Genomic DNA, 15,846 nt, shown 5'->3' with positions numbered 1-15,846 from the left:
GAACCATCAAACCATCACGCCCCATGCCTCATTAAGTTTTAATACACATTTTTTAAAACACAGCACAAATGCATAATACTTCTGTTGTGTATTTCTTGAAGCCCAATTAGATGTACTGAGTAAAATCAGATAGGACCATTAATTACCATTTCAGGCTCCCTTTTCTGCAGAAGAAAACCTGGGGATATTCTGGGGGAAGCGAGGAATTATATTATCTAGAAAAATTTTCCTTTTTACATGGCCACCCTCACTTTTTGTACATTTGAATGCTGGTTTTTGGACTTTGCACACTGGGACACTGCTACCAAGAGACCAGTGTATGTACTCTGATCCCACAAAACATGTTGAATTAGTATACACCTAATTGGCATATTTAACTCACCTATACATCCCTAGAATATGGTACCCAGGTCCTGTAAGTTACATGTCACTAGTGAACTGCAGCACATATTGTGCCACCACTACAGTGACACTACTAAACCTGACTACATGCTTGCCATCAGTAATGTGGCTGTGCAGGATTAAACAGCAAATTTGACCTGTCAAAATAACCCCTTTTGACAGGCCTAAACCCTCCATTAAAATATTAGTAAGTCATCCCTGAGTTAGCCTTAAAAACATAAGGCAGTGTGCATGCTACTTAAAAATAGAACATGTAAAACTTTCATGTTAAACATGCCCTTACTTTGAAAATGCCCTGAAAGCTAATTTCACTGAAGCAGGGTTAACTGTTCTATAGCAAAGTATTGGTTACATTATTAAAGGTAACAAAGTTATCTATGCACAGAAACCAGATACAAAGTTAATTCATTTACTTTTTTGAATATTGATTACACATCCAATTAATTGGTAAAGTCAGATTTGTAACACATATTTTACAAAAGATACTTTTAAAAAGTCACCTTTAGGCTCCCTGTACCTCTAAAAGCCCATTTGCCCGAGCTTCCAGCTATCACCCAAGAGCTAATCAGCTCCTTGTTGAGGTGGGAATTGGCTCTCAGAGCTGAGACAAATACCTTGGTGTGGAGGAGGAGAGGCTGACCTTTCCTTCATAGGATGGTCTGGGGACTTTGCCCAGCCCCTTGCATATGTTCAAAGGATGCCTACCCTGTCACTGGCAGATGTAGCTCACACCTGGGCATGTCGTGTTTTATTTGCTTCCAGACAGCCAGGGGCCAATTCCAGTGGGAGGGGTAGGGGGGCTGCCCCAGAACCTGTTTTGAGTGATCACAAAGGAAGAGTTCCTCATTTCCCTAGCCACACTACTAGGGTGGGCCCAGGAGTGCTGCACATGGATAAAAACATTTGCTATTTTGTTTTTAAGATAGATAGGGGTGCTGTGAAATTGTTTTGAATAGGGCACTCAAGAACTGCTGCAAAACTAGGCAGGGTTACCCTTGTACCCTTGAGAACGTTTTTTCTTATTGGTCAGGGAGGATCTAGGATTAACCCCCACCCATAGGCTAGTGCCAGGCATCAATGTGGCACCTCTGTGCATTCTCTTCAGAACACTAAGGGAGTTGTGGAAGACAGAAGAAACACTGCTTCTCCTGATGAGACCTGTGAGGAGACCCTAAGGACTGGACCTGCTCCCATTTGTACCCAGGACAAAGAAGTGGACTCCATGAGCCAGTTGGCTGACCTACTGTTAAGATGCATGGACATAAAAGATGCAAGAAGCCCACTTTTGTGGATGAGCCCAGCTGACCAGTTTCAACTGGACCTGACCTGGACCTTTCTGGTGGCTTCCGTTGGATTGAGTACTGACCCCCAATTGCTGTTCCTGCGATTATGGAATCCTTAGCTAGTTTACTCCTCCTACCCAAACTGCAAAGGCTGGAACGTAGAAACTTTTTGGCAAATTTCTGCATGGAGAACCGACAGAGACCAGATTCGCAGTCGAAGCGGCAGCTGTTGACTTCATATATCGGTCTCCGCTTGTTGGTTAACCCTGCTAAAGGAAATCTGACTTTCAGAGAAGTTTATAAGTCAGAACATAGACGGCTTCGCCAGGACCGGCACCGGCCAGCATCCAATCGACACTGAAGCCTTCCTGGGCATGGACTTCACCCACTATGAGCTTTCCAGCTTTTGTCAACGGTTGTATTGGGACCCTGCGCTTCAGCAACCCGCCGTCATAGAGCCCAGGTTTGAGTGCATTTTGCAGCTTGCCCTTTCCGCGACACATTTTTCTCTGTAAAAGTTTCTACATCCAAAAACAACTCTTTGACCGGGACCAACCTGGTCCTTGTATCTGACCCGCACTTCATCAGATTAAAACTTACTTTTTTTCTAGTCTAGCTCGACCAGTTGCCAGCGGTTGGTGCTTTGTGGCACTATTTTTATTTAAAACTCTAAAAATGTATATCTCAGGTTCGCCTTGTTTGGATTTGTGTTTAGTGTGTTTCTGTTCATTAAAATATTTTCAATTTTTATAAATTGGAGTGGAATTTTTATTGTGCTGTATTTTCTACTTCTGAACTTTTTTGGCACTTCTAAATGCTTTACACATTTGCTTAAGTTAAGCCTATCTGCTCTGTGCCATAGATACCAAGGGTTGAGTTTGGGTTTTAATTATTGAAACGTTAATTGGACCTAACAAGAATAGTGACATTATTACTTGTGGTGGACTACCATTCACTCCAACTATTAATCCACTTTCTCACATATTAGGAAACAGACCTGAAGGTACTGATTCCCTGGTAATTTCTCTTTTCTTACGTAACCCTCAGGATCCATCTGTTATCTCTGTTAATTCTGCCCACCAGAGTTACCAGTACTACAGGTATCAGTAACAAAGAGCAATAGACTTAACGGGTCCGAGTCTGGGGACCTCATAATTGGCCATAACCTTATAAAATCATTTGGGAACCACATTTTCCTGTAGTAAATCAAATGTTAGGACTTTCAGGAAGTCCTTTTTTGAAAAATACTGACCATTTATAAAGGTCCCACCACACACTCAATTCTGTCTTGCAGATTAATGATAGATTTATTGAAAATGCTTATTCTAAGCCTCTCAGATTTTGATGAAAAATATGGTCAATGGCATTTCATTGAATTCAATGAGCTAAAAACAGTTATTTCCACACACATGATGTAATCAATCACATGATATAAATCTGAACAACAATATAAGAACACAATAGCCAATATATGTTTATAAGATGTGGTGCTTTCGCCAGGCCAGTGAACAAATCTACAATTAGCTTGAATTTAATCAGAATTAAAATGGATGAGTGGAAAGACACTATAAAGTTCAAATTTTTTCCTGGTAATGAGAATAAAGCACACTTTCAAAGAGGAAAAATGTTTGCCTGGTAAGAAATTGCTTAACCTACACATCACCAGCAAATTGCGGGCTGATCAATACACCTTTCCCATCCCCAGGGGGAGTTATTCAAATTCTTGCATGCAGCAAACGGCCGCCCATTTCCAGGGCGGAAAAATGTCAGATCAGAGTTTGGAAATGCCTACAAATGTCCATTTGTAGTTGACTGGTCCCTAATTTCATGCACCAAAGGTCTATTGTGTAAAAAGACAAGCTCCATAGGTCAGAGCAAATTTTTGATTCTGCTGCAACCAACAGGGCAGAGCTTAGTCTCATCTGAAACTACACAAATCTTGCATCCTACAATAGTTATGCTCCAATTTGGACAATATCTTTTGTGGAGTTGTTTAAGTGGGGTGGTTAATATACTCAGGCCCTAGGTACACTTCGCAGCAAGGTGTGTCAACACTTGCAGCGTGTCAACACTTGTAACATGTTTCAAAACTTGCAGCATTACTACTGGTGACATCCCTTACTGCTCGCCAAATGTTTTAGATCTCTGTGCACCTTGGGATCAATAGTTGGCAAGTACAAGTTTGGTTGGCAGTGGTATTAACCTTGACCATGAGAGGTCAATAACTACTGTGCAGAACTTGGTTCATAGTTAGTCATCTGGACATTGAGGCTTATGTCTGGTGAGCTTCAAAAGCTGCTCTGCTGCTGCGACCTGTGGTGAGATGAATAGTGCCTTGTGCCTGTAGAAGGACCTGAACTGGACTTTCCCGGAGCGCTGACCTGATCCATGGGAACCTCTGCACAATGCCCAGCAGATGTAAATTGCCACAGAGCCACGAGGTCGCCACAACCCATTTGCCCAGGGAGAACCAAGAATCACCAGTATCATCCTGAGTAATACAGTCTGGGCTATGGAACTCCATCATTGCTGTCTGACATCAAGAAATGTCTACCTGCTGCTCCTCTGACATATTAAATACCACATCGGTGCTCGTTTACCTCCATCATAGTTTCAAAAGGACCAGGAGGCAGTTGACCCTCACCCTTTCCTCCAAAGATACCAATGACTTTAGTTGTGGACAGTACCCAACCCTTAAGGATCAGATACCAGTTGGCCCAGTTAGACCTGTGACTTTAGGAGCCCTTATCCTAAATATCTTGACCCCGAACAGTGGATTTTGAGATTCAAGCTTCTAAGATGGACTTAGTGACTGGTTGTCTTTTCAAAAACACCTTTTAGTTCACTGTTGTTGCTAGTATGGTTCTATATCTCTCTCCCAAATGTTAGACCCCCTTTGTAATAGACATGCTTCCACAGAGGACCAAGAATCCTAGTGTCAAAAACTAAATAGTCAATTCAAACCAAGCCCCAGAGGATAACAAAGTTTATATGAAACTTTTGGGATTGTGCCGGAGCTGGCACCTACTGGTGTAGGTGTGTGTGTGTGTGTAGGTGTGTGTGTATTTATATTAATGTTAACTGCTGTATTGTCTTACCTGTTAACTAAAGTCCTTTTCATAGGCCTAAATCATTTACTAGGAATTGATGTGCATTTACCTGGGCACACTGTATCAGAGTCTCTAACCACCACAACATCCTGGAGTAAGCCAAGTACCTTGAATCAATTAGTCAAGTGCCCACAAGAGTTATCTTAATAGCTACACTTTTATCTTTTTGGACTATTATGGGAAACTCCACTCCACAACTTTAAACTCATCAAGCTGTCAGAAACTAGGTCAGACCAATCATGAACTTGATGTGTTGCCTTATACATTTGCTCTATTACCTGCCTGGGTTTAAAACAATAATAAACCTGAGGACCTTTAAAGGCAGCCATGAACTCGAAGTGTATTCCCCCAGATAACATTGGCCATACTGGTTAGTAATAAAAACAAGCATTTGCAATGCAATAGGTCTCGCATTAGGAAAGTGTGAGCTATTGGTATTGTAAATGACAATTTTTTTAAATATGTGTTGGCTTTGAAAATATATAAATTAATAGCATTGCTATTCACAGAGCCAATAGCTTACACTCTCCTAATGCGAGTACTATTGGCTATGGTAATGCTTTTTTCTTTGTTCGCCATAAGTTGGCAGGGTAGGCTCAGACGCGAGTCCCTTGCTCACTTTGCCACTGGATTCAAGCAAGCCGGGCTGAAGAAGGCTGAAATGCCAGAAACCGGTCCTCGGTAGCTTGTTTCCGGTCCAGGGAAGGCATGGCTTGGCAGTTCGGGCTGGACTGTTCCCATGAGGCACAGGGTCAGACTGATTTGCATATGGCTATGTCTGAACTGGGGTGGCAGAGTGGGCTAAAGAACAGTGATGGATTAAACCCAGATCAGTTGACTGGGGGTGAGTGCTTGTATTGTCAACGCTCCGTCCATCATTTCCTTTGGTTTTTCTTTGTTCGCCATAAGTTGGCAGGGTATGCTCGGACGTGAGTCCCTTGCTCACTTTGCCACTGGATTCAAGCAAGCCGGGCTGAAGAAGGCTGAAATACCAGAAACCGGTCCTCGGTAGCTTGTTTCCGGTCCAGGGAAGGCATGGCTTGGCAGTTCGGGCTGGACTGTTCCCATGAGGCACAGGGTCAGACTGATTTGCATATGGCCATGTCTGAACTGGGGTGGCAGAGTGGGCTAAAGAACGGTGATGGATTAAACCCAGATCAGTTGACTGGGGGTGAGGGCTTGTATTGTCAACGCTCCGTCCATCATTTCCTTTGGTTTTTCAATGCTTGTTGGTAGCAAGCAAGGACAGTGCTGTTGTGGTGCTGAGTGATGATGTGGTTGGGCTGAGTGATGTGATGGTGTATTAGAGTGATGTGGTGGTGTATTAGACTGATGTGGTGGTGTCTCAGAGTGATGTGGTGGTGTCCCAGAGTGATGTGGTGGTGTCCCAGAGTGATGTGGTGGTGTCCCAGAGTGATGTGGTGGTGTCCCAGAGTGATGTGGTGGTGTCCTAGAGTGATGTGGTGGTGTCCCAGAGGGATGTGGTGGTGTCCCAGAGTGATGTGGTGGTGTCCCAGAGTGATGTGGTGGTGTCCCCGAGTGATGTGGTGGTGTCCCCGAGTGATGTGGTGGTGTCCTCGAGTGATGTGGTGGTGTCCCCGAGTGATGTGGTGGTGTCCCCGAGTGATGTGGTGGTGTCCCCGAGTGATGTGGTGGTGTCCTCGAGTGATGTGGTGGTGTCCCCGAGTGATGTGGTGGTGTCCCGAGTGATGTGGTGGTGTCCCCGAGGGATGTGGTGGTGTATTAGACTGATGTGGTGGTGTCTCAGAGTGATGTGGTGGTGTCCCAGAGTGATGTGGTGGTGTCCCAGAGTGATGTGGTGGTGTCCCAGAGTGATGTGGTGGTGTCCCAGAGTGATGTGGTGGTGTCCTAGAGTGATGTGGTGGTGTCCCAGAGGGATGTGGTGGTGTCCCAGAGTGATGTGGTGGTGTCCCAGAGTGATGTGGTGGTGTCCCCGAGTGATGTGGTGGTGTCCCCGAGTGATGTGGTGGTGTCCTCGAGTGATGTGGTGGTGTCCCCGAGTGATGTGGTGGTGTCCCCGAGTGATGTGGTGGTGTCCCCGAGTGATGTGGTGGTGTCCTCGAGTGATGTGGTGGTGTCCCCGAGTGATGTGGTGGTGTCCCCGAGGGATGTGCTGGTGTCCCCGAGGGATGTGGTGGTGTCCCTGAGTGATGTGGTGGTGCCCCCGAGTGGTGCCCCGGAGTGATGTGGTGGTGCCCCCGAGGGATGTGGTGGTGCCCCGAGTGATGTGGTGGTGCCCCGAGTGATGTGGTGGTGCCCCGAGTGATGTGATGGTGTCCCCGAGTGATGTGGTGGTGTCCCTGAGTGATGTGGTGGTGTTCCTGAATGATGTGGTGGTGTCCCTGAGTGTTGCCCCTGAGTGATGTGGTGGGGTCCCTGAGTGATGTGGTGGGGTCCCTGAGTGATGTGGTGGTGTTCCTGAGTGATGAGGTGGTGTCCCTGAGTGATGTGGTGGTGTCCCTGAGTGATGTGGTGGTGTTCCTGAGTGATGTGGTGGTGTTCCTGAGTGATGTGGTGGGGTTCCTGAGTGATGTAGTGTGTGAGGGTGAGGGTGAGGGTGTGTGGGGGTGTGAGGGGGTGAGGGTGAGAGGGTTGTGAGGGTGAGGGGTGTGAGGTTGTGAGGGTGTGTGAGGGTGTGTGAGGGTGTGTAAGGGTGAGAGAGGCAAAGCATAGCGGATGTAGCCTTGCAGCAAGCAAGTCGAGTGTTTTCAAGCTGAGTGTCCCTAGGGCAGAGGTCTTCAATCTGTGGGGCGCGACCCCCAGGGGGGTCGTGGAGTCCTGGGAAGGGGGGTCGCAGATTTTGTCAGAGCAGTTCCTTGAAATGCGTGGTTTGCCTTAGTGGCGTCGGGCTGATTAAGGGTGCTCACGGCGGAGGTATAATTCACACCGAGGGTTGAAAAACATCAAAGCCTCATTACCAAGTAAAAGGTCTTTTAAAGACCTGTGAAGTACTCGGGTGTGGCTTTGTGTGTCTCGAAGCTGTTTCAGCCGGGATCAGAAACACAAGGGGGGAGCGGGGTAGGGTGGCTGGGGGAGGAGGTTGTAGCCCTTTGAGTTCAATGGACGTTGCGCGCCTGGAGCTGTGTGTCCCGCCAGTAATTGCACGTGAAAGGTCCTCTCCCCCCCTCCGACACGTCCCATAAATCATTGGTTCAAGTCCCATGAGCCCTCATACCTTACAACCTGTCTGCTCTCCCCCTCGCCCCCAGCAGGGAGGCACAGAGATGCCCTCCCATGAGAGAGGAAGAAGGAAGAAGACGCAGAGAGATACAGACCCCCCCTTCCCCACATGAGAGAGGCACAGAAAAGGTGGGTGGAAGAATGATGGGTGGATGGATGAATGGCAGGGGGGATGGATGAAAGGGTAAACAGATGTATGGATGGATGTAAGTATGAAAGGGTGAATGGATGAAGGATGGATGGATGTGTGAAAAGGTGGGTGGATGAATGATAAGTGGATGGATAGATGAAGGATGGGTGGATGGATGAAAGGGTGGATGTATGGATGAATAAAAGGTTCCATGGATGAATGATGCATGGATGGATGTGTGAAAAGGTGGGTGGATGGATGAAAGGGTAGGTGGATGAAGGATGTATGTATGGATGAAAGGGTGGATGGATGAAGAATGGATGTATGGATGGAAGGATGAAAGGGTGGATGGATGAAGGATGGATGTATGGATGGAAGGATGAAAGGGTGGATGGATGAAAGGGTGGATGGATAAAAGATGGATAAAAGGTTGCATGGATGGATGATGGATGGATGTGTGAAAAGGTGGGTGGATGGATGGAAGGGTGGATGGGTAAAGGATGGATGTATGGATGGAAGGATGAAAGGGTGGATGGATGTATGAATGGAAGGATGAAAGGGTGGACGGATGTATGTATGCATGGATGGAAGGATGAAAGGGTGGATGGATGAATGATGGATGGATGTGTGAAAAGGTGGGTGGATGAAGGATGTCTGTATGGATGGAAGAATGAAAGGGTGGATGGATGAAGGATGGATGTATGGATGGATAAAAGGTTGCATGGATGAATGATGAATGTGTGAAAAGGTGGGTGGATGAATGATGGGTGGATGGATGGAAGGGTGGATGGATGAAGGATGAATGTATGGATGGAAGGATGAAAGGGTGGATGGATGAAGGATGGATGTATGGAAGGAAGGATGAAAGGGTGGATGGATGAAGGATGGATAAAAGGTTGCATGGATGAATGATGGATGGATGGATGTGTGAGAAGGTGGGTGGATGGATGGATGGGCGGATGGGTAAAGGATGGATGTATGGATGTAAGGATGAAAGGGTGGATGGATGGTTGAAAGGGTGGACGGATGTATGGATGGATGGAAGGAAGGATGAAAGGGTGGATGGATGATGGATGGATGTGTGAAACGGTGGGTGGATGAATAATAAGTAGATGGATGTGTGAAAAGGTGGATGGATGATGGATGGATGAAAGGGTGGATGGATGAAGGATGTATGTATGGATGGAAGGATGAAAGGGTGGATGGATGAAGGATGGATGTATGGATGGATAAAAGGTTGCATGGGTGAATGATGCATGGATGGATGTGTGAAAAGGTGGGGGATTGATGGGTGGGTAGGTGGATGAAGGATGGATGTATGGATGAAAGGGTGGATGGATGAAGGATGAATGTATGGATGGAAGGATGAAAGGGTGGATGGATGAAGGATGGATGAATGGATAAAAGGTTGCATGGATGAATGATGGATGGATGTGTGAAAAGGTGGGTGGATGAAAGTTGGGTGGATGGATGGAAGGGTGGATGGGTAAAGGATGGATGTATGGATGGAAGGATGAAAGGGTGGATGGATGAAGGATGGATGTATGGATGGAAGGATGAAAGGGTGGATGGATGAAGGATGGATGGATGTGTGAAAGTGTGGGTGGATGAATAATGGATGGATGGATGTGATGAGGACTAACAGGCGCAATTATGGTTGTCGATAGTTGTTGATGATGAGGAGTACCAGTTTCTAGAAACTTTTGTCGGAAGGGGGTCCTTACGCCTAAAAAGGTTTTACAAGGGGGTCTCGGCATCAAAATTTTTGAAGACCTCTGCCCTAGAGAGATGGCAACACGGCAACAGCATTTGAGGAGCATGGCTACTGTAAACAAGCACGGTAGGCTTTCACTTTCTTCCAGAAACAAGCTCTTGGCATTGCTGTGGCGGGGGGGGGGGGGGGGGGGGGTGCGGCAGCCTTTGAAGTCTGGTGCCGAGGCACAGACAAATGGTGGTGCGCGATGTGCACGCGGGGGCGGGGGAGCAGCAGCCTTTGAAGTCTGATGCCGAGGCACAGACAAACGGTGGTGTGTTATGTGGCTGTGCACGCGAATAGATCACATGAACGGTATGCGATCCGCAGCCGTTTTGGTAGACTTTTCTTTTCCGCTTACTATAATCTCGCCGGAGCAATGCGCAATCGCATTGGCTCAGGCGAGACCTAAAAATATAGTGATTAACTCGTAAATGTTATAAACGAGATTGGGGTTTTATCTTGGAACCGGAAGGTTTTATCGGACAAGTTACTTACCTTTGGTAACGCCTTTTCTGGAAGAGACATGATCTAGCCACAGATTTCTTGCCTGTGAACTTCCAGGCATCAGGCTGGATCTGGAAGATTTTACTTAGCAGTACCCCTGTGCACCGATAGGTGGCGTCTGTCAACTCCACGTAACATTGTATGGCTTCAATTAGTCATTGTGACATTCGAGTCGTCTATATAGGTGCCATCTCCGCCCGCTGATGTCAGTACTTTTCACGGCTTTCCATGAAAAAAGGGCGGAGCCATGAAGTTGACAGACAGTGGTGTGCTTAAACAACCAGGGTCCTGAAAGGGAACAGCTCGGACATGAATAACTGATTCGCAGTGCGGGGAGGAAGGGTGGGTCAGTAAGGAATCTGCGGCTAGATCATGTCGCTACCAGATAAGGGGTTACTGAAGTAAGCAACTTGTGCATCTGATTGAAACATCTAGCCGCAGATTCTTTACCTGTGAACAAATACCCAAGCAATCCCATCCCCGGAGGGACTGCGAAAAAGTCTAAACCAGAAGGTCCAGTGGGACCAAAGGGTCAAAAAGGCCCTCCCTAAGGACCTGATTGTCCAGGCCATAATGCTTATCAAGAGTGCAGGGATGCCCACGTAGCCACATAGCAGATGTCAAAAACCGGGACACCACACTGGACAGCCACGGTGGCTGCCTTAGCTCTGGTGGATTGAGCTCTGAGGCCTTCAGGAGGCTGTTTCTTCGCCAGAGCGTAACAGATTTTATTAAAGATGAAAACCCATTGTAGGATAGTTCCCTTCTGTACGACACATCCCTTCTTTGCTCCAACATACCCTACAAAGAGTTGGTTGTCCACCTGGAATTTTTTAGTACGGTCAAGATAGAACGATAGCGCTCTTTTTGGTTCCAGGTGGTGGAGACGTTCCTCTTCCTTAGAAGGATGAGGAGGAGCATAGAAGGTGGGCAAGGAGACAGATTGACCTAGGTGAAAAGGTGTCACAACTTTAGGCAAAAATTAAGCCCTTGTGTGGAGCACTACCTTGTCTGGGAAGACGGTTAGTTAAGGAGGCTTATAGAAAAGGGCCTGCAGCTTGCTCACCCTCCTGGCAGAGGTTATTGACACTAAAAAGGCAGTCTTAATAGTAAGAATGTCAGAGAAAGAGGCAGACAGAGGGTCGATAGACCGTTCTTTACAATATTTACAAAATCTTTGCCATCGGCAGGCATATACCGACTTAGTGGAGGGACGCCTGGCTGCCAAAATAATTTTGCACACTCCGGGAAGAAGTTTCGCCACTCAATCTCCACGCAAGGAGGCAGAGCGTTGACAGGTGAAGGACCCTCCCCTGTGATGTGACAGAAGATCCTCCCAAAGGGGCAGCCTGGTCGGAGGCTCAATGCTCATCTGCAGAAGCTCAGGATACCAAACTCACCGTGCCCAGTCCACAGCCACAAGAATGACTTGTGCCCGGTCACTTCTGATTTTATTGAGCACTGTGGACAGGAGTAGTATGGGCGGAAAGGCAGAAAGGAGGACGGAACTCCACTCAAGATGAAAACATAACTGAGCGAGAGCTGCCTTTGAAACGCCAACGTGCAAAACTGCTTACATTGAGTGTTATCAATGGAGGCGAATAGATCTAACCAAGGCTCTCCCCACCGTGAAAAGAGTCCTTGCAACACCTCTGGATGGAGGAGCCACTCGTGATCCACTAGGCCCCAAAGGCTGAGTTAGTCTGCCCCGGCATTGAGGGAACTGAGCAAGTGTTGAACCACCAGGATTATGCCCTGCTGTTCCAGCCAAGTCCAAAGGTGCAGGGGCTCTTGACAGAGGGTACACGACCCCACCCTGCACTTGAGGGGTCGTAAGAAGTCTTTCAGTGCCAATCGGATCGCACAGAGCTCCAACAAGTTGAAATGGAGCTTCTGCCAGAGGCAAGAGTCCTCTGATCTCCACCTCCTCCAGATGGCCGCCCCATCCCAGAAGTGACGCATCTGTCACTACTGTAAGATCTGGTTGTGGAAGGGAGAGGGGTCTGCCTCTGACCCAATCGTAGTTTGTCAACCACCAATGCAGATCTTTCGCAGTTCCCTCCGCAATCTGGACCAGGTCGATGAGATTTCCCTGATACTGCAACCATTGGAACTTCAGTTCTCACTGCAGAGCCCGAATGTGACATCTGTCATGATTCACCAGTAGGATACAGACGGCCATGAGGCCCAGCAGCCTCTGAGTCAGTCTCACCAAAATCCAGGATAGAGGCTGAAACATCGGTGTCATAGCCTGAATATCCTGGACATGCCGCTCAGGAGGATAGTCGCGAAACTACAGCTTGCCCATTAGGGCTCAGATGAAGGGGAGCGTCTCAGAGGGAGTCAGGTGTTACTTTAGCACGTTGATAGTGAAACCCAGTGAATGCAGGAGGTTCGCCGTAGTCTAGAGGTGGGAAACGACTGCCTGGGGTGAGCCCGCTTTCATTGGCAAGTCATCGAGATAGGGAAAGACTGGAACCTGTGATCTGCGCAGATGAGCTGCGACTATCACCATCACCTTGGTGAACACCACACCCGAGGGGCACTGATGAGGCCAAAGGGAAGCATGGTAAACTGAAAGTGCTTGTGGCCTACCATAAACCGCAGGTAGTGGCAATGGGCAGGCAGGACGGGAATATGGAAATAGGCATCCTGCAAGTCTAACAATACCATCCCTCCGTGGTCCAAGGGCAGACAGATCCTGAGCCAGAGTGAGCATCTTGAACTTCTCTTTTTTGAGAAAGTAGTTGAGGTTCTAAAATCGAGGATAGGACGAAGGCCTCCATCCTTTTTGGGGGCCTGAAAATAGCGGGAATAGCAACCACAGCCTACTTCTGGCCCAGGAACCCGCTCTATAGCTCCCTTGGCCAAGAGAGTCTTGACTTCCTCTTGAAGTCAATGAAATTACTCTGCCCAGAGAGTCTTTCGTGTCAAGGCCACAGCGTATAGTAAACTTTGCTGCAACCCTCCCGTCTACAACAGCTTGGGAGAGGACAGCTCGGGCCTCCCCTGGGACTTGTGGCAGCACTTGCGCAACCGTCTCCCACAGGGAGTGGGAGTAACGGCCCAATAGGCATGCAGTGTTTACTGACCGCAATGCTAGGCTGGTGATAGAAAAATAAATTCTTTACAAAGCTATCCAGCATCTTGGAGTCTCTGTCCGGGGGTGCGGAAGGGAAAGCACCACGGGAAGTAGATGCTTGGACCACCAAGCTCTCAGGGGTTGGGTGGGTGGTGAGCAAAGCTGGGTCCCCTAGTGCAGGACAGTGACGGCGGGCAATTGCTATATTCACAGGAGCCCCTGTGCTGGGTTTAAACTGGTACCAAGAAGAACATTGGTCAAGACCTCATTAAATGGAAGCAAGGGTTCTGAGGTGGAGACACTGGGCTGCAGGACATTGGTCTTAACTGCCACAGTAGGAAGCTGGTGGTCCAAGGCCTCTGCAGCCCTACGCACCACAATGGCAAAGGAAGCATCCTCCTCCATAGCCAGGTTAGGAGGAGAAAGCATGCCAGGCTCTGGAGAGGTATCCAAACCACTGGCATCACCCAGTTCCTCATACCAGTCCATTTCTATTGTGTAAGGTGGGACTTCTAAGGGGTCCTGCGACCCTTCCCAATTTTCCTCCAATCCTAGCCCTTCTGAATAAGGCTGAGGATATAACAGAGCCCAAAGGCTCCGTAGGCACCGGTCTCTGCATCGATGGAAGCCCGACCGGCTCTGTGTCGTTGGGGACAAGAATGGGGCTGGCGAAGTTGTCAAGGTCTCAGCGTTGGGGTAGGTAGAATGGGTGTGACCGGCACCACTCTGGATCCGGGAATGGATGCATCAGGAGGCTCGGGCACCAGGGCCGGAACCACCAGAACCCAGAGGAGCTCCTTACGCTGAGCCTGCGGGGCCTGAAGGCGTCCCGGCAGGGTCAGGCCACCTAAATATGGCAAACATGGCATCATAAAACTCTTAAATGGGCGGAGGTCGCTCCCGGACCCAGAAAAGAAGGGAAATGGGGAGCGGGGCCTCAAATGCAAAGACTCTTATGTCTCGTCGGGTGACGGACCGGGCAAGGTCGAAGTATGCCTCGACTTCATGTGTTTGTTACGGTGTTTTTTACCTGACCCCTTTGATGATTTCGAATGGGAGGTCGGAGACTTGGATCTCCCAGAGCGGTGCTCGGACCTTCCAATGAGACCGGGAACAAGAGCTCTGAGGCATCTGGGACTGTTCCCTCAAGCTTTCGGTGCCATGGCCCGGCAGTCAGAGCACAACTTCGGGTCTTGATCTTGGCGTGCTCTAGGTACCAAAGTCACATGAGGTGGGGATCCGTAACTGACAGAGTGTGATGACAGGAGTCACACAGTTTGAACCCAAACCCAAAACATTATGGGGTAGCTCTCTTTGACGGATCTGCGCTGACTGGAGCGGGAAAAAAAAGAACGGACGTTAGCGTGCCGAGATGGTGCCTATATAGACGATGCGGACATCACGCCGATGACCTCGGCGCCATATGATGTCACACGGAGTCGACCAACGTCACCTACCGGCACAAAGGGGTACTGCTAAGAAAACCTTCCAGATCCAGCCTGATGCCTCTAAGTTCACAGGTAAGGAATCTGTAGCTAGATGTCTATATCATATACCTCCTGTTTTTAAGTATGTCTAAATGTACATCAAGGAAGCTTTGTGGCTTTTCAATAAACTGAATACTTGAGTAGTACTACAATAGTAAGGCGGGAGATCACCTCCTCCTACCTTTACTGCTTGGAGATCTCAACCAAAGCGACAGAGTTCTACAAACAAGTAAGTATACATTTTTGTAGTAAATGTTGGTGGCTGGAAAATGGGAAATACTAACTACAAAATAGGAGGTATTTAGGAAGAAGTAAGGAGGAGGGTTAGGGAGGAAAAAGCTAATGCAAACACCCACCCACAAAAGAGTAAGTCCATTGCATCACAAAATTATACTTCTAAAGTTAACACAGCCTAAAAGGCCACACAAATTGTCGGAAATGTACTTAAGCCAAGCCTTGCAATAAGTCTAGCACCACATGTGACCACTCATGGGTACTGTAACACACTCTAAAAGAAAATAACGTTAATAATGTTAAATCAAAGACATTATTTTGAATATTAGATACATATAATTTTTGTTAGTATTAAATGGCTGTATTAAAAACTAAACAATGTATAATTACGAACAATAATAATTAAATTAGTTTTCCAAACATAATTAAATTGAACTTAAACATTTATTAAAATATAGGTTTCCTATACTTTGCCAAAGGGAGACCTCGGCCCCAGCGGCAGAAATCCCCTCCTATGTGTGAATGGACACTAGTGGTAATTTCACTCTAAGATGTTTCTCCTCCCTGGTTTCCAGGAGTGAACACTAGCAAGTCTACATTTGGGTATAAATTTACATTAAGAAATGAAGAACAACACAGAAGTGTACATTTACAACA

General features: G+C 47.5%; 1 protein-coding gene across 2 annotated transcripts in view; it reads right to left on the bottom strand.

Annotated features, from left to right (window-relative positions):
- LOC144818779 (aprataxin-like) overlaps nt 1-15,846 on the bottom strand; it is a 239,295-nt gene that overhangs the window by 96,753 nt on the left and 126,696 nt on the right. The window lies entirely within an intron of this gene.

The sequence above is a fragment of the Lissotriton helveticus genome, chromosome 2_1 (assembly GCF_964261635.1).
Source record: "Lissotriton helveticus chromosome 2_1, aLisHel1.1, whole genome shotgun sequence".
NCBI classification, from domain to species: Eukaryota; Metazoa; Chordata; class Amphibia; order Caudata; family Salamandridae; genus Lissotriton; species Lissotriton helveticus.
The sequence above is the reverse complement of the archived record's forward strand: the minus strand, read 5'-3'. Positions and strand labels throughout refer to the sequence as shown.